The sequence below is a fragment of the Dama dama genome, unplaced genomic scaffold, assembly GCF_033118175.1.
Source record: "Dama dama isolate Ldn47 unplaced genomic scaffold, ASM3311817v1 ptg000057l, whole genome shotgun sequence".
In the NCBI taxonomy this organism is placed as follows: domain Eukaryota; kingdom Metazoa; phylum Chordata; class Mammalia; order Artiodactyla; family Cervidae; genus Dama; species Dama dama.
The window spans coordinates 4,196,553-4,216,967 of record NW_026870885.1 but is presented as its reverse complement, the minus strand read 5'-3'; positions in this window follow the sequence as shown (position 1 = coordinate 4,216,967).

The following is a 20,415-nucleotide window of genomic DNA, read 5'->3' as shown; positions in this document are numbered from 1 at the left end:
CACCTTTTCAGGCTCTTCATGTTTTTCAACACCGCTTCATGATCCTCCTATATTTCAGAGCGTTTCATGCTCCTCATATTTTTGACACCTTTTGAAGCTCTTCGCATTTTTCACACCTTTTCTGGCTCTTCATGTTTTTCAACACCGCTTCATGCTCCTCCTATTTTTCGGATCGTTTCAGGCTCCGCATATTTTTGACTCCTTTTGAAGCTCTTCATATTTTTCACACGTTTTCAGGCCCTTCATGTTTTTGAACACCGCTTCATGCTCCTCCTATTTTTCAGACGGTTTCAGGCTGCTCGTATTTTTCAGACCGTTTCATGCTCCCCATATTTTTGACAATTTTATAAGCTCTTCATATTTTTCACACTTTTTCAGGCTCTTCATGTTTTTGAACACCGCTTCATGCTCCTCATAATTTTGACGATTTTATAAGCTCTTCATATTTTTCACACTTTTTCAGGCTCTTCATGTTTTTGAACACCGCTTCATGCTCCTCCTATTTTTCAAACCTTTTGAAGCTCTTCATATTTTTCACACTTTTTCAGGCCCTTCATGTTTTTGAACAACACTTCATGCTCCTCCTACTTTTCAGACTGTTTCATGCTCATCTCATTTTTGACACCTTTTCAGGGTCTTCATATTTTTCAAACTTTTGAAGATCTTCATATTTTTCACACTTTTTCAGGCTGTTCATGTTTTGAACACTGCTTCATGCTCCTCCTATTTTTCAGACCGTTTCATTCTCCTCATGTTTTTCACACCTTTTGAAGCTCTTCATAATTTTCACACCTTTTCATGCTCTTCATGTTTTTGAACACCGTTTCATGCTCGTCCTATTTTTCAGACCATTTCAAGCTCCTCATATTTTTGAAACCTTTTGAAGCTCTTCATATTTTTCACACCTTTTCAGGCTTTTCATGTATTTGAACACCGCTTCATGCTCCTCACATTTCTCACACCTTTTGAAGCTCTTCATATTTTTCTCACCTTTTCAGGCTCCTCATGTTTTTGAACACCGCTTCATGCTCCTCATATTTTTCAGACCGTTTCATGATCCTCATGTATTTCACACCTTTTGAACCTCTTCATATTTTTCACACCTTTTCAATGTCTTCATGTTTTTGAACACTGTTTCATGCTGCTCCTGTTTTTCAGACCATTTCATGATACTCATATTTTTGACACCTTTTGAAGCTCTTCATATTTTTCACACTTTTTCAGGCTGTTTATAGTTTTCAACACCGCTGCATGATTCTCCTATATTTGAGACCATTTCATGCTCCTCATATTTTTGACATTTTTTGAAGCTCTTCATATTTTTCACACCTTTTGAAGCTCTTCCTATTTTTCACAGCTTTTCAGGCTCTTCATGTTTTTCAACACCGCTTCATGCTCCTCATATTTTTCAGACCGTTTCATGCTCCTCATATTTTTGACATCTTTTGAAGCTCTTCATATTTTTGACACCTTTTGAAGGACTTCATATTTTTCACACCTTTTGAAGCTCTTCACATTTTTCACTTCTTTTCAGGCTCTTCATGTTTTTTAACACCGCTTCATGCTCCTCATATTTTTCAGACCGTTTCATGCTCCTCATATTTTTGACATCTTTTGAAGCTCTTCACGTTTTTCACACATTTTCAGGCTCTTCATGTGTTTCAACACCGCTTCATGCTGCTCCTATTTTTCAGACCGTTTCATGCTCATCTCTTTTTTGACAACTTTTGAAGCTCTTCATATTTTCATACCTTTTGAAGCTCTTCATATTTTTCACACGTTTTCAGGCTCTTCATGTTTTTCAACACCGCTTCATGCTCCTCCTATTTTTCAGACCGTTTCATGCTCCTCATATTTTTGACACCTTTTGAAGCTCTTCATATTTTTCACACCTTTTCAGACTCTTCATGTTTTTCAACACCGCTTCATGCTGCTCCTATTTTTCAGACCGTTTCATGCTCATCTCTTTTTTGACAACTTTTGAAGTTCTTCGTATTTTCATACCTTTTGAAGCTCTTCATATTTTTCACACGTTTTCAGGCTCTTCATGTTTTTCAACACCGCTTCATGCTCCTCCTATTTTTCAGACCGTTTCATGCTCCTCATATTGTTAACACCTTTTGAAGCACTTCATAGTTTTCACACCTTTTCAGGCTCTTCATATTTTTGAACACCACTTCATGTTCCTCCTGTTTTTCACACCTTTTGAAGCTCTCCATATTTTTCACACCTTTTCAGGCTGTACATGTTTTTGAAGACCACTTCATGCTCCTCATCTTTTTCAGACCATTTCATGCACCTCATATTTTTCACACCGTTTGAAGCTCTTCATATTTTTCACACGTTTTCAGATTCTTCATGTTTTTGATCACCGTTTCATGCTCCTCCTATTTTTCAGACCGTTTCATGATCCTCATATTTTTGACACCTTTTGAAGCTCTTCACATTTATCACACCTTTTCAGGCTCTTCATGTTTTTCAACACCACTTCATGATCCACCTATATTTCAGAGCGTTTCATGCTCCTCATATTTTTGACACCTTTTGAAGCTCTTCACATTTTTCACACCTTTTCCGGCTCTTCATGTTTTTCAACACCGCTTCATGCTCCTCCTATTTTTCAGATCGTTTCAGGCTCCGCATATTTTTGACTCCTTTTTAAGCTCTTCATATTTTTCACACGTTTTCAGGCCCTTCATCTTTTTGAACACCGCTTCATGCTCCTCCTATTTTTCAGACGGTTTCAGGCTGCTCGTATTTTTCAGACCGTTTCATGCTCCTCATATTTTTGACAATTTTATAAGCTCTTCATATTTTTCACACTTTTTCAGGCTCTTCATGTTTTTGAGCACCGCTTCATGCTCCTCCTATTTTTCAAACCTTTTGAAGCTCTTCATGTTTTTCACACCTTATCAGCCTCTTCATGTTTTTGAACATCTCTTCATGCTCCTCTTATTTTTGACAATTTTATAAGCTCTTCATATTTTTCACACTTTTTCAGGCTCTTCATGTTTTTGAACACCGCTTCATCCTCCTCCTATTTTTCAAACCTTTTGAAGCTCTTCATATTTTTCACACTTTTTCAGGCTCTTCATGTTTTGAACACCGCTTCATGCTCCTCCTATTTTTCAGAGCGTTTCATGCTCCTCAGGTATTTCACACCTTTTCAAGCTCTTCATATTTTTCACACCTTTTCAGGCTCTTCACGTTTTTGAACAACACTTCATGCTCCTCCTAATTTTCAGACTGTTTCATGCTCATCTCATTTTTGACACCTTTTCAGGGTCTTCATATTTTTCAAAGTTTTGAAGATCTTCATATTTTTCACACTTTTTCAGGCTCTTCATGTTTTGAACACTGCTTCATGCTCCTCCTATTTTTCAGACCGTTTCATTCTCCTCATGTTTTTCACACCTTTTGAAGCTCTTCATAATTTTCACACCTTTTCATGCTCTTCATGTTTTTGAACACCGTTTCATGCTCGTCCTATTTTTCAGATCATTTCAAGCTCCTCATATTTTTGAAACCTTTTGAAGCTCTTCATATTTTTCACACCTTTTCCGTCTCTTCTTGTTTTTCAACACCGCTTCTTGCTCCTCCTATTTTTCAGACTGTTTCATGCTCCTCATATTGTTGACACCTTTTGAAGCACTTCATATTTTTCACACCTTTTCAGGCTCTTCATATTTTTGAACGCTGCTTCATGTTCCTCCTGTTTTTCACACCTTTTGAAGCTCTTCATATTTTTCACACTTTTTCAGGCTGTACATGTTTTTGAAGACCACTTCATGCTCCTCATCTTTTTCAGACCGTTTCATGCTCCTGATATTTTTCACACCGTTTGAATCTCTTCATATTTTTCACACGTTTTCAGACTCTTCATGTTTTTGATCACCGTTTCATGCTCCTCCTATTTTTCAGACCGTTTCATGCTCCTCATATTTTTGACACCTTTTGAAGCTCTTCACATTTATCACACCTTTTCAGGCTCTTCATGTTTTTCAACACCGCTTCATGATCCTCTTATGTTTCAGACCGTTTCATGCTCCTCATATTTTTGACACCTTTTGAAGCTCTTCACATTTTTCACACCTTTTCCGGCTCTTCATGTTTTTCAACACCGCTTCATGCTCCTCCTATTTTTCAGATCGTTTCAGGCTTCGCATATTTTTGACTCCTTTTGAAGCTCTTCATATTTTTCACACGTTTTCAGGCCCTTCATGTTTTTGAACACCGCTTCATGCTCCTCCTATTTTTCAGACGTTTTCAGGCTGCTCGTATTTTTCAGACCGTTTCATGCTCCTCATATTTTTGACAATTTTATAAGCTATTCATATTTTTCACACATTTTCAGGCTCTTCATGTTTTTGAACACCGCTTCATGCTCCTCCTATTTTTCAAACCTTTTGAAGCTCTTAATGTTTTTCACGCCTTAACATCCTCTTCATGTTTTTGAACATCTCTCCATGCTCCTCATATTTTTGACAATTTTATAAGCTCTTCATATTTATCACACTTTTTCAGGCTATTCATGTTTTTGAACACCGCTTCATCCTCCTCCTATTTTTCAAACCTTTTGAAGCTCTTCATATTTTTCACACTTTTTCAGGCTCTTCATGTTTTGAACACCGCTTCATGCTCCTCCTATTTTTCAGACCGTTTCATGCTCCTCAGATATTTCATACCTTTTCAAGCTCTTCATATTTTTCACACCTTTTCAGGCTCTTCACGTTTCTGAACAACACTTCATGCTCCTCCTACTTTTCAGACTGTTTCATGCTCATCTCATTTTTGACACCTTTTCAGGGTCTTCATATTTTTCAAAGTTTTGAAGATCTTCATATTTTTCACACTTTTTCAGGCTCTTCATGTTTTGAACACTGCTTCATGCTCCTCCTATTTTTCAACCGTTTCATTCTCCTCATGTTTTTCACACCTTTTGAAGCTCTTCATAATTTTCACACCTTTTCATGCTCTTCATGTTTTTGAATACCATTTCATGCTCCTCCTCTTTTTCAGACCTTTTCATGCTCCTCATATACTTGACACATTTTTAAGCTCTTCATATAATTCACACATTTTCAGGCTACTCATGTTTCTCAACACTGCTTCATGCTCCTTGTATTTTTAAGACCGTTTCATGCTCCTCATATTTTTGACACCTTTTTAAGCTCTTCATATTTCTCACACCTTTTCAGGCTCTTCATGTTTTTCCACACCACATCATGCTTCTCCTATTTTTCAGCAAGTTTCATGCTCCTCATGTATTTCACACCTTTTGAAGCTCTTCATATTTTTCAAAACTTTTCAGGCTCTTCCTGTTTTTGAACAGCGCTTCATGCTCCTCCTATATTTCAGACCGTTTCATGCTCCTCGTATTTTTGACATCTTTTGAAGCTTTTCATATTTTTCACAACTTTTCAGGCTCTTCATGTTTTTGAACACTACTTCATGCTCCTTCTATTTTTCAGAGAGTTTCATGCTTCTCATGTATTACACACCTTTTGAAGCTCTTCATATTTTTCACACCTTTATAGGCTCTTCACGTTTCTGAACAACACTTCATGCTCCTCCTACTTTTCAGACTGTTTCATGCTCATCTCATTTTTGACACCTTTTCAGGGTCTTCATATTTTTCAAAGTTTTGAAGATCTTCATATTTTTCACACTTTTTCAGGCTCTTCATGTTTTGAACACTGCTTCATGCTCCTCCTATTTTTCAACCGTTTCATTCTCCTCATGTTTTTCACACCTTTTGAAGCTCTTCATAATTTTCACACCTTTTCATGCTCTTCATGTTTTTGAACACCATTTCATGCTCCTCCTATTTTTCAGACCTTTTCATGCTCCTCATATAATTGACACATTTTTAAGCTCTTCATATAATTCACACATTTTCAGGCTACTCATGTTTTTCAACACTGCTTCATGCTCCTTGTATTTTTAAGACCGTTTCATGCTCCTCATATTTTTGACACCTTTTTAAGCTCTTCATATTTCTCACACCTTTTCAAGCTCTTCATGTTTTTCCACACCACATCATGCTTCTCCTATTTTTCAGCAAGTTTCATGCTCCTCATGTATTTCACACCTTTTGAAGCTCTTCATATTTTTCAAAAGTTTTCAGACTCTTCCTGTTTTTGAACAGCGCTTCATGCTCCTCCTATATTTCAGACCGTTTCATGCTCCTCGTATTTTTGACATCTTTTGAAGCTTTTCATATTTTTCACAACTTTTCAGGCTCTTCATGTTTTTGAACACTACTTCATGCTCCTTCTATTTTTCAGAGAGTTTCATGCTTCTCATGTATTACACACCTTTTGAAGCTCTTCATATTTTTCACACCTTTACAGGCTCTTCATGTTTTTCGACACCACTTCATGCTGCTCCTATGTTTCAGCTCGTTTCATGCTCCTCATGAATTTCACACCTTTTGAAGCTCTTCATATTTTTCACACTTTTTCAGGCTCTTCATGTTTTGAACACCGCTTCATGCTCCTCCTATTTTTCAGAGCGTTTCATGCTCCTCAGGTATTTCACACCTTTTCAAGCTCTTCATATTTTTCACACCTTTTCAGGCTCTTCACGTTTTTGAACAACACTTCATGCTCCTCCTAATTTTCAGACTGTTTCATGCTCATCTCATTTTTGACACCTTTTCAGGGTCTTCATATTTTTCAAAGTTTTGAAGATCTTCATATTTTTCACACTTTTTCAGGCTCTTCATGTTTTGAACACTGCTTCATGCTCCTCCTATTTTTCAGACCGTTTCATTCTCCTCATGTTTTTCACACCTTTTGAAGCTCTTCATAATTTTCACACCTTTTCATGCTCTTCATGTTTTTGAACACCGTTTCATGCTCGTCCTATTTTTCAGATCATTTCAAGCTCCTCATATTTTTGAAACCTTTTGAAGCTCTTCATATTTTTCACACCTTTTCCGTCTCTTCTTGTTTTTCAACACCGCTTCTTGCTCCTCCTATTTTTCAGACTGTTTCATGCTCCTCATATTGTTGACACCTTTTGAAGCACTTCATATTTTTCACACCTTTTCAGGCTCTTCATATTTTTGAACGCTGCTTCATGTTCCTCCTGTTTTTCACACCTTTTGAAGCTCTTCATATTTTTCACACTTTTTCAGGCTGTACATGTTTTTGAAGACCACTTCATGCTCCTCATCTTTTTCAGACCATTTCATGCACCTCATATTTTTCACACCGTTTGAAGCTCTTCATATTTTTCACACGTTTTCAGATTCTTCATGTTTTTGATCACCGTTTCATGCTCCTCCTATTTTTCAGACCGTTTCATGATCCTCATATTTTTGACACCTTTTGAAGCTCTTCACATTTATCACACCTTTTCAGGCTCTTCATGTTTTTCAACACCACTTCATGATCCACCTATATTTCAGAGCGTTTCATGCTCCTCATATTTTTGACACCTTTTGAAGCTCTTCACATTTTTCACACCTTTTCCGGCTCTTCATGTTTTTCAACACCGCTTCATGCTCCTCCTATTTTTCAGATCGTTTCAGGCTCCGCATATTTTTGACTCCTTTTTAAGCTCTTCATATTTTTCACACGTTTTCAGGCCCTTCATCTTTTTGAACACCGCTTCATGCTCCTCCTATTTTTCAGACGGTTTCAGGCTGCTCGTATTTTTCAGACCGTTTCATGCTCCTCATATTTTTGACAATTTTATAAGCTCTTCATATTTTTCACACTTTTTCAGGCTCTTCATGTTTTTGAGCACCGCTTCATGCTCCTCCTATTTTTCAAACCTTTTGAAGCTCTTCATGTTTTTCACACCTTATCAGCCTCTTCATGTTTTTGAACATCTCTTCATGCTCCTCTTATTTTTGACAATTTTATAAGCTCTTCATATTTTTCACACTTTTTCAGGCTCTTCATGTTTTTGAACACCGCTTCATCCTCCTCCTATTTTTCAAACCTTTTGAAGCTCTTCATATTTTTCACACTTTTTCAGGCTCTTCATGTTTTGAACACCGCTTCATGCTCCTCCTATTTTTCAGAGCGTTTCATGCTCCTCAGGTATTTCACACCTTTTCAAGCTCTTCATATTTTTCACACCTTTTCAGGCTCTTCACGTTTTTGAACAACACTTCATGCTCCTCCTAATTTTCAGACTGTTTCATGCTCATCTCATTTTTGACACCTTTTCAGGGTCTTCATATTTTTCAAAGTTTTGAAGATCTTCATATTTTTCACACTTTTTCAGGCTCTTCATGTTTTGAACACTGCTTCATGCTCCTCCTATTTTTCAGACCGTTTCATTCTCCTCATGTTTTTCACACCTTTTGAAGCTCTTCATAATTTTCACACCTTTTCATGCTCTTCATGTTTTTGAACACCGTTTCATGCTCGTCCTATTTTTCAGATCATTTCAAGCTCCTCATATTTTTGAAACCTTTTGAAGCTCTTCATATTTTTCACACCTTTTCCGTCTCTTCTTGTTTTTCAACACCGCTTCTTGCTCCTCCTATTTTTCAGACTGTTTCATGCTCCTCATATTGTTGACACCTTTTGAAGCACTTCATATTTTTCACACCTTTTCAGGCTCTTCATATTTTTGAACGCTGCTTCATGTTCCTCCTGTTTTTCACACCTTTTGAAGCTCTTCATATTTTTCACACTTTTTCAGGCTGTACATGTTTTTGAAGACCACTTCATGCTCCTCATCTTTTTCAGACCGTTTCATGCTCCTGATATTTTTCACACCGTTTGAATCTCTTCATATTTTTCACACGTTTTCAGACTCTTCATGTTTTTGATCACCGTTTCATGCTCCTCCTATTTTTCAGACCGTTTCATGCTCCTCATATTTTTGACACCTTTTGAAGCTCTTCACATTTATCACACCTTTTCAGGCTCTTCATGTTTTTCAACACCGCTTCATGATCCTCTTATGTTTCAGACCGTTTCATGCTCCTCATATTTTTGACACCTTTTGAAGCTCTTCACATTTTTCACACCTTTTCCGGCTCTTCATGTTTTTCAACACCGCTTCATGCTCCTCCTATTTTTCAGATCGTTTCAGGCTTCGCATATTTTTGACTCCTTTTGAAGCTCTTCATATTTTTCACACGTTTTCAGGCCCTTCATGTTTTTGAACACCGCTTCATGCTCCTCCTATTTTTCAGACGTTTTCAGGCTGCTCGTATTTTTCAGACCGTTTCATGCTCCTCATATTTTTGACAATTTTATAAGCTATTCATATTTTTCACACATTTTCAGGCTCTTCATGTTTTTGAACACCGCTTCATGCTCCTCCTATTTTTCAAACCTTTTGAAGCTCTTAATGTTTTTCACGCCTTAACATCCTCTTCATGTTTTTGAACATCTCTCCATGCTCCTCATATTTTTGACAATTTTATAAGCTCTTCATATTTATCACACTTTTTCAGGCTATTCATGTTTTTGAACACCGCTTCATCCTCCTCCTATTTTTCAAACCTTTTGAAGCTCTTCATATTTTTCACACTTTTTCAGGCTCTTCATGTTTTGAACACCGCTTCATGCTCCTCCTATTTTTCAGACCGTTTCATGCTCCTCAGATATTTCATACCTTTTCAAGCTCTTCATATTTTTCACACCTTTTCAGGCTCTTCACGTTTCTGAACAACACTTCATGCTCCTCCTACTTTTCAGACTGTTTCATGCTCATCTCATTTTTGACACCTTTTCAGGGTCTTCATATTTTTCAAAGTTTTGAAGATCTTCATATTTTTCACACTTTTTCAGGCTCTTCATGTTTTGAACACTGCTTCATGCTCCTCCTATTTTTCAACCGTTTCATTCTCCTCATGTTTTTCACACCTTTTGAAGCTCTTCATAATTTTCACACCTTTTCATGCTCTTCATGTTTTTGAATACCATTTCATGCTCCTCCTCTTTTTCAGACCTTTTCATGCTCCTCATATACTTGACACATTTTTAAGCTCTTCATATAATTCACACATTTTCAGGCTACTCATGTTTCTCAACACTGCTTCATGCTCCTTGTATTTTTAAGACCGTTTCATGCTCCTCATATTTTTGACACCTTTTTAAGCTCTTCATATTTCTCACACCTTTTCAGGCTCTTCATGTTTTTCCACACCACATCATGCTTCTCCTATTTTTCAGCAAGTTTCATGCTCCTCATGTATTTCACACCTTTTGAAGCTCTTCATATTTTTCAAAACTTTTCAGGCTCTTCCTGTTTTTGAACAGCGCTTCATGCTCCTCCTATATTTCAGACCATTTCATGCTCCTCGTATTTTTGACATCTTTTGAAGCTTTTCATATTTTTCACAACTTTTCAGGCTCTTCATGTTTTTGAACACTACTTCATGCTCCTTCTATTTTTCAGAGAGTTTCATGCTTCTCATGTATTACACACCTTTTGAAGCTCTTCATATTTTTCACACCTTTATAGGCTCTTCACGTTTCTGAACAACACTTCATGCTCCTCCTACTTTTCAGACTGTTTCATGCTCATCTCATTTTTGACACCTTTTCAGGGTCTTCATATTTTTCAAAGTTTTGAAGATCTTCATATTTTTCACACTTTTTCAGGCTCTTCATGTTTTGAACACTGCTTCATGCTCCTCCTATTTTTCAACCGTTTCATTCTCCTCATGTTTTTCACACCTTTTGAAGCTCTTCATAATTTTCACACCTTTTCATGCTCTTCATGTTTTTGAACACCATTTCATGCTCCTCCTATTTTTCAGACCTTTTCATGCTCCTCATATAATTGACACATTTTTAAGCTCTTCATATAATTCACACATTTTCAGGCTACTCATGTTTTTCAACACTGCTTCATGCTCCTTGTATTTTTAAGACCGTTTCATGCTCCTCATATTTTTGACACCTTTTTAAGCTCTTCATATTTCTCACACCTTTTCAAGCTCTTCATGTTTTTCCACACCACATCATGCTTCTCCTATTTTTCAGCAAGTTTCATGCTCCTCATGTATTTCACACCTTTTGAAGCTCTTCATATTTTTCAAAAGTTTTCAGACTCTTCCTGTTTTTGAACAGCGCTTCATGCTCCTCCTATATTTCAGACCGTTTCATGCTCCTCGTATTTTTGACATCTTTTGAAGCTTTTCATATTTTTCACAACTTTTCAGGCTCTTCATGTTTTTGAACACTACTTCATGCTCCTTCTATTTTTCAGAGAGTTTCATGCTTCTCATGTATTACACACCTTTTGAAGCTCTTCATATTTTTCACACCTTTACAGGCTCTTCATGTTTTTCGACACCACTTCATGCTGCTCCTATGTTTCAGCTCGTTTCATGCTCCTCATGAATTTCACACCTTTTGAAGCTCTTCATATTTTTCACACTTTTTCAGGCTCTTCATGTTTTGAACACCGCTTCATGCTCCTCCTATTTTTCAGAGCGTTTCATGCTCCTCAGGTATTTCACACCTTTTCAAGCTCTTCATATTTTTCACACCTTTTCAGGCTCTTCACGTTTTTGAACAACACTTCATGCTCCTCCTAATTTTCAGACTGTTTCATGCTCATCTCATTTTTGACACCTTTTCAGGGTCTTCATATTTTTCAAAGTTTTGAAGATCTTCATATTTTTCACACTTTTTCAGGCTCTTCATGTTTTGAACACTGCTTCATGCTCCTCCTATTTTTCAGACCGTTTCATTCTCCTCATGTTTTTCACACCTTTTGAAGCTCTTCATAATTTTCACACCTTTTCATGCTCTTCATGTTTTTGAACACCGTTTCATGCTCGTCCTATTTTTCAGATCATTTCAAGCTCCTCATATTTTTGAAACCTTTTGAAGCTCTTCATATTTTTCACACCTTTTCCGTCTCTTCTTGTTTTTCAACACCGCTTCTTGCTCCTCCTATTTTTCAGACTGTTTCATGCTCCTCATATTGTTGACACCTTTTGAAGCACTTCATATTTTTCACACCTTTTCAGGCTCTTCATATTTTTGAACGCTGCTTCATGTTCCTCCTGTTTTTCACACCTTTTGAAGCTCTTCATATTTTTCACACTTTTTCAGGCTGTACATGTTTTTGAAGACCACTTCATGCTCCTCATCTTTTTCAGACCGTTTCATGCTCCTGATATTTTTCACACCGTTTGAATCTCTTCATATTTTTCACACGTTTTCAGACTCTTCATGTTTTTGATCACCGTTTCATGCTCCTCCTATTTTTCAGACCGTTTCATGCTCCTCATATTTTTGACACCTTTTGAAGCTCTTCATATTTTTCACATCTTTTGAAGCTCTTTATATTTTTCACACATTTTCAGGCTCTTCATATATTTCAACACCCCTTGTTGCTCCTCCTATTTTTCAGACCGTTTCATGCTCCTCATATTTTTGACACCTTTTGAAGCTCTTCATATTTCTGACACCTCGTCAGTCTCTTCATGTTTTTCAACACCGTTTCTTGCTCCTCCTATTTTTCAGACCGTTTCATGGCCTCATGTATTTCACACCTTTTGAAGCTCTTCATATTTTGCACGCGTTTTCAGGCTCTTCATGTTTTTTCACAACCAATTCATGCTCCTCCTATTTTTCAGACCGTATCATGCTCCTCTTTTTTTTCACACCTTTTGAAGCTCTTCATATATTTCACACCTTTTCAGGCTCTTCATTATTTTCAACACCACTTCATGCTCCTCCCACATTTCAGACCGTTTTACACTCATCTCATTTTTGACACCTTTTGAAGCTCTTCATACTTTTCACACCTTTTGAAGCTCTTCATTTTTTTCACACATTTTCAGGCTCTTCATGTTTTTGAACACCGCTTCATGCTCCTCCTATTTTTCAGACCGTTTCATGCTCCTCATATTTTTGACACCTTTTGAAGCTTTTCATATTTTTCACACCTTTTGAAGCTCTTCATATTTATCAAACCTTTTGAAGCTCTTCATATTTTTCACCCCTTTTCAGACTCTGCATGTTTTTGAACACCGCTTCATGCTCCTCCTATTTTTGAGACCGTTTCATGCTCCTCATGTATTTCCCACCTTTTGAAGCTCTTCATATTTGTCACACCTTTTCAGGCTCCTCATGCTTTTCATCACCGCTTCATGCTCCTCCTATTTTTCAGACCGTTTCATGCTCCTCATATTTTTCACACCTTTTGAAGCTGTTCATATTTTTCACACCTTTTCAGGCTCTTCATGTTTTTGAACACCAGTTCATGCTCCTCCTAATTTTCAGACCGTATCATGCTCCTCATATTTTTCACACCTTTTGGAGCTCTTCATATTTTTCACACCTTTTCAGGCTCTTCAGGTTTTTCGACACCGGTTCATGCTCCTCATATTTTTCAGACCGTTTCATGCTTCTCATATTTTTCACACCTTTTGAAGCTCTTCATATATTTCACACCTGTTCAGGCTCTTCATTTTTTTCAACACTACATCATGCTCCTCCTATTTTTCAGACCGTTTCATGCTCATCTCATTTTTGACATCTTCTGAAGCTCTTCATATTTTTCACACCTTTTGAAGCTCTTCATATTTTTCACAAGATTTCAGTCTCAGCATATTTTGAACACCGCTTCATGCTCCTCCTATTTTCAGACCGTTTCATGCTCCTCATGTATTTCACACCTTTTGAAGCTCTTCATATTTGTCACAACTTTTCAGGCTCCTCATGTTTTTCAACACCGCTTCATGCTCCTCCTATTTTTCAGACCGTGTCATGCTCCTCCTATTTTTGACACATTTTGAAGCTCTTCATATTTTTCACACCTTTTGAAGCTCTTCATATTTTTCACACCTTTTCAGGCTCTTCATGTTTTTGAACACCACTTCATGCTCCTTCTATTTTTCAGAGAGTTTCATGCTCCTCATGTATTTCACACGTTTTGAAGCTCTACATATGTTTCACACCTTTTGAAGTTCTTCATATTTTTCACACCTTTTCAAGCTCTTCATATTTTTCACACCTTTTCAGGCTTTTCATGTTTTTCAACACCGCTTCATGCTCCTCCTATTTTTCAGACCGTTTCATGCTCCACACATTTTGAAACCTTTTGAAGCTCTTCATATTTTTCACACCTTTTCAGGCTCTCCATGTTTTTCATCACCGATTCATGCTCCTCCTATTTTTGAGGCCGTTTCATGCTCCTCATATTTTTGACACCTTTTGAATCTCTTCATATTTTTCACACCTTTTAGGCTCTTCATGTTTTTGAACAGCGCTTCGTGCTCCTCATATTTTTCAGACCGTTTCATGCTCCTCATATTTTTCACACCTTTTGAAGCTCTTCATATTTTTCATATTTTTGAAGCTCTTCATATTTTTCACACTTTTTCAGGCTCTTCATGTTTTTGAGCACACCTTCTTGCTCCTCCTATTTTTCAGACCGTTTCATGCTCCTCATGTATTTCACACCATTTGAAGCTCTTCATGTTTTTCACACCTTTTCAGTCTCTTCATGTATTTGAACACCATTTCATGCTCCTCCGATTTTTTAGACCATTTCATGCTCCTCATATTTTTGACACCTTTTGAAGCTCTTCATATTTCACACCTTTTCAGGCTCTTCATGTTTTTGAACACCGCTTCATGCTCCTCCAATTTTTCAGACCGTTTCATGTTTCTCATATTTTTGACACCTTTTGAAGCTCTTCATATTTTTCACACCTTTTGAAGCTCTTCATATTTTTCATATATTTGAAGCTCTTCATATTTTTCACACCATTTCAGGCTTTTCATGTATTTGAACACCGGTTCATGCTCCTCCTATTTTTCAGACCGTTTCGTGCTCCTCCTATTTTTCACTCCTTTTGAAGCTCTTCACATTTTTCACACCTTTTCAGTCTCTACATGTTTTTGAACACCGCTTCATGCTCCTCCTATTTCTCAGACCATTTCATGCTCCTCATGTATTTCACACCTTTTGAAGCTCTTAGTATTTTGCACACATTTTCAGGCTTTTCATGTTTTTCACAACCACTTCATGCTCCTCATATTTTTCAGACCGTTTCATGCACATTTCATTTTTGACTCCTTTTGAAGCTCTTCATATTTTTCACACCATTTTCAGGCTCTTCATGTTTTTCAACACCGCTTTATGATCCTCCTATTTTTCAGACCGTTTCATATTCCTCATATTTTTGACATTTTTTGAGGCTCTTCATATTTTTCACACCTTTTCAGGCTCTTCATGTTTTTGAACACCTTTTCATGCTCCTCCTATTTTTCTGACCGTTTCATGCACATCTCATTTTTGACACTTTTTGAAGCCTTTGATATTTTTCACACCATTTTCAGGCTCTTCATGTTTTTCAACACCGCTTTATGATCCTCCTATTTTTCAGACCGTTTCATGCTCCTCATATATTTGACACCTTTTGAAGTACTTCATATTTTTCACACCTTTTCAGGCTCTTCATATTTTTCACACATTTTAAGGCTGTTCATGTTTTTGAACACGGCTTCATGCTCCTCCAATTATTCAGACCGTTTCATGTTCCTCATATTTTTGACACCTTTTGAAGCTCTTCATATTTTTCACACCTTTTGAAGCTCTTCATATTTTTTACACCATTTTCAGGCTCTTCATGTTTTTGAACACCGCGTCATGCTCCTCCTATTTTTCAGACCGTTTCATGCTCCTCATATTTTTGACACATTTTGAAGCTCTTCATATTTTTCACACCTTTTCAGGCTCTTCATGTTATTGAACACCGCCTCATGCTCCTCCTATTTTTCAGACCGTTTCATGCTCCTCATATTTTTGACACATTTTGAAGCTCTTCATATTTTTCACACCTTTTGAAGCTCTTCATGTTATTGAACACCGCTTCATGCTCCGCCCATTTTTCAGACCGTTTCATGCTCCTCATATTTTTGACACATTTTGAAGCTCTTCATATTTTTCACACCTTTTCAGGCTCTTCAGGTTTTTCAACACCACTTCATGCTCCTCCTATTTTTCAGACCTTTTCATGCTCCTCATATTTTTGACACATTTTGAAGCTCTTCATATTTTTCACACCTTTTGAAGCTCTTCATGTTATTGAACACCGCTTCATGCTCCGCCCATTTTTCAGACCGTTTCATGCTCCTCATATTTTTGACACATTTTGAAGCTCTTCATATTTTTCACACCTTTTCAGGCTCTTCAGGTTTTTCAACACCACTTCATGCTCCTCCTATTTTTCAGACCGTTTCATGCTCCTCATATTTTTGACATCTTTAGAAACACTTCATATCTTTCACACCTTTTCAGACTCTTCATGTTTTTCAACACCGCTTCATGCTCCTCCTATTTTTCAGACCATTTCCTGCTCTTCATATTTTTGACACCTCTTGAAGCTCTTCATATATTTCACACCTTTTCAGCCTCTTCATTTTTTTCAAAACCGCTTCATGCTCCTCCTATTTTTCACACCGTTTCATGCTCATCTCATTTTTGACACCTTTTGAAGCTCTTCATATATTTCACACCTTTTCAAGCTCTTCATATTTTTCAGACCTTTTCAGGCTCTTCATGTTTTTGAACACGGCTTCTTGCTCCTCCTATTTTTCAGACCGTTTCATGCTCCTCATATTTTTGACACCGTTTGAAGCTCTTCATATTTTTCACACCTTTTCAGGCTCTTCATGTTTGAACACCGCTTCATGCTCCTTCTATTTTTCAGAGAGTTTCATGCTCCTCATGAATTTCACACCATTTGAAGCTCTTCATATTTTCCACACCTTTTCACGCTCTTCATATTTTTCCACACCACTTCATGCTTCTCCTATTTTTCAGCCCGTTTCAAACTACTCATGTATTTCACACCTTTTGAAGCTCTTCATATTTTTCACACCTTTTCAGGCTCTTCATATTTTTGAACACCGCTTCATGCTCCTCCAATTTTTCAGGCCGTTTCATGTTCCTCATAATTTTGACACCTTTTGAAGCTCTTCATATGTTTCACACCTTTTCAGGCTCTTCATTTTTTTCAACACCACTTCATGCTCCTCCTATTTTTCAGACGGTTTCATGCTCATCTCATTTTTTACACCTTTTGAAGCTCTTCATATTTTTCAAACCTTTTCAGGCTCTTCATGTTTTGCCACACCCCTTCATGCTTCTCCTATTTTTCAGCCCGTTTCATGCTCCTCATGTATTTCACACCTTTTGAAGCTCTTCGTATTTTTCACACCTTTTCAGGCTCTTCATGTTTTTGATCACCGTTTCATGCTCCTCCTATTTTTCAGACCGTTTCATGCTCATCTCATTTTTGACACCTTTTGAAGCTTTTCATATATTTCACACCTTTTGAAGCTCTTCATTTTTTGCACACCTTTCCAGGCTCTTCATATTTTTCAACACCGCTTCATGCTCCACCTATTTTTCAGACCGTTTCATGCTCCTCATATTTTTGACACCTTTTGAAGCTTTTCATATTTTTCACACCTTTTCAGGCTCTTCATTTTTTTCAACACCGCTTCATGCTTCTCCTATTTTTCAGACAGATTCATGCTCCTCCTATTTTTCAGACTGTTTCATGCACCTCTTATTATTGACACCTTTTGAAGCTCTCATATTTTTCACACCTTTTCAGGCTCTTCATGTTTTTCAACACCGGTTCATGCTTCTCCTATTTTTCAGAGAGTTTCATGCTCCTCATGTATTTCTCACCTTTTGAAGCTCTTCAAATTTTTCACACCTTTTCAGGCTCTTCATGTTTTTCAACACCACTTCATGCTCCTCCTATTTTTCAGACCGTTTCATGCTCTTCATATTTTTGACATCTTTAGAAACTCTACATATCTTTCACACCTTTTCAAACTCTTCATGTTTTTCAACACCGCTTCATGATCATCCTATTTTTCAGACCGTTTCATTCTCCTCATATTTTTGACACCTTTTGAAGCTCTTCATATTTTTCACAAGTTCTCAGGCTCTGCATGTTTTTCAACACCGCTTCATGCTCCTCATATTTTTCAGACCGTTTCATGCTTCTCATATTTTTGACACCTTTTGAAGCTCTTCCTTTTTTTCACACCTTTTCACGCTCTTCATGTTTTTGAACACCGCTTAATGCTCCTCCTATTTTTCAGACCGTTTCATGCTTCTCATATTTTTGACACCTTTTGAAGCTCTTCATATTTTCACACCTTTTCAGGCTCTTCATGTTTTTGAACACCGCTTTGTGCTCCTCCTATTTTTCAGACCGTTTCATGCTCCTAATATTTTTGACACCTTTTGAAGCTCTTCATATTTTTCACACCTTTTCAGGCTCTTCATGTTTGAACACCGCTTCATGCTCCTTCTATTTTTCAGAGAGTTTCATGCTCCTCATTATTTTGACACCTTTTGAAGCTCTTCATATTTTTCACACGTTTTCAGGCTCTTCATGTTTTTCCACACCACTTCATGCTTCTCCTATTTTTCAGCCCGTTTCATGCTCCTCATGTATTTCACACCTTTTGAAGCTCTTCATATTTTTCACACCTTTTCAGGCTCTTCACGTTTTGATCACCATTTCATGCTCCTCTTATTTTTCAGACCGTTTCATGCTCATCTCATTTTTGACACCTTTTGAAGCTCTTCATATATTTCACACATTTTCAACCTCTTCATATTTTTCACACCTTTTCATGCTCTTCATGTTTTTCAACACCGCTTCATGCTTCTCCTATTTTTCAGACACTTTCATGCTCCTCCTATTTTTCAGACTGTTTCATGCACCTCTGATTATTGACACCTTTTGAAGCTCTCATACTTTTCACACCTTTTCAGGCTCTTCATGTTTTTCAACACCGCTTCATGCTCCTCCTATTTTTGCGACCGTTTCTTGCTCCTCATATATTTGACACCTTTGAAGCTCTTCATATTTTATCACATTTTTTCAGGCTTTTCATGTTTTTCATCACCGCTTCACGCTCCTCCTATTTTTGAGACCGTTTCACGCTCCACATATTTTTGACAACTTTTGGAGCTCTTCATATTTTTCACACCTTTTCAGCCTCTTCATGTTTTTTAACCGCTGCATACTCCTCCTATTTTTCAGACCGTTGCATGCTCCTCATATATTTCACACCTTTTGAAGCTCTTCATATTTTTCACACCTTTTCAGGCTCTTCATTTTTTTCAAATCCACTTCATGCTCCTCCTATTTTTCAGACCGTTTCATGCTCATCTCATTTTTGACACCTTTTGAATCTCTTCATATTTTACACAAGTTCTCAGCCTCCTCATGTTTTTAAACACCGCTTCATGCTCCTCCTATTTTTCAGACCGTTTCATGCTCCTCATATTTTTCACACCTTTTGAAACTCTTCCTTTTTTTCACACCTTTTCACGCTCTTCATGTTTTTGAACACCGCTTCATGGTCCTCCTATTTTTCAGACCCTTTAATGCTCCTCATATTTTTGACACCTTTTGAAACTCTTCATATTTTTCACAACTTTTCAGGCTCTTCATATTTTTGAACACCGCTTCATGCTCCTCCAATTTTTCAGGCCGTTTCATGCTCCTCATAATTTTGACACCTTTTGAAGCTCTTCATATGTTTCACTACTTTTCAGGCTCTTCATTTTTTTCAACACCACTTCATGCTCCTCCTATTTTTCAGACGGTTTCATGCTCATCTCATTTTTTACACCTTTTGAAGCTCTTCATATTTTTCACACCTTTTGATGCTCTTCATATTTTTCCCACGTTTTCAGGCTCTTCATGTTTTTCAACACCGCTTCATGTTATTTCTATTTTTCAGAGAGTTTCATGCTCCTCATGTATTTCACACCTTTAGAAGCTCTTCATATTTTTCAAAACTTTTCAGGCTCTTCATGTTTTTCCACACCCCTTCATGCTTCTCCTATTTTTCAACCCGTTTCATGCTCCTCATGTATTTCACACCTTTTGAAGCTCTTCAAATTCTTCACACCTTTTCAGGCTCTTCATGTTTTTCACACGTTTTCAGGCTCTTCATGTTTTTGAACACCATTTCAGGCTTCTCCTAATTTGCAGACCGTTTCATTCTCCTCATATTTTTGACACCTTTTGAAGCTCTTTATATATTTCGCACCTTTTCAGGCTCTTCATTTTTTTCAACACCACTTCATGCTCCTCCTATTTTTCAGACCGTTTCATGCTCATCTCATTTTGACACCTTTTGAAGCTCTTCAAATTTTTCACGTCTTTTGAAGCTCTTCATATTTTTCACAACTTTTCAGGCTCTTTATGATTTTCAACACCGCTTCATGCTCCTCCTATTTTTCAGACCGTTTCATGCTCATCTCATTTTGACACCTTTTGAAGCTCTTCAAATTTTTCACACCTTTTGAAGCTCTTCATATTTTTCATATTTTTGAAGCTCTTCATATTTTCACACGTTTTCAGGCTCTTCATGTTTTTCAACACCGCTTCATGCTATTTCTATTTTTCAGAGAGTTTCATGCTCC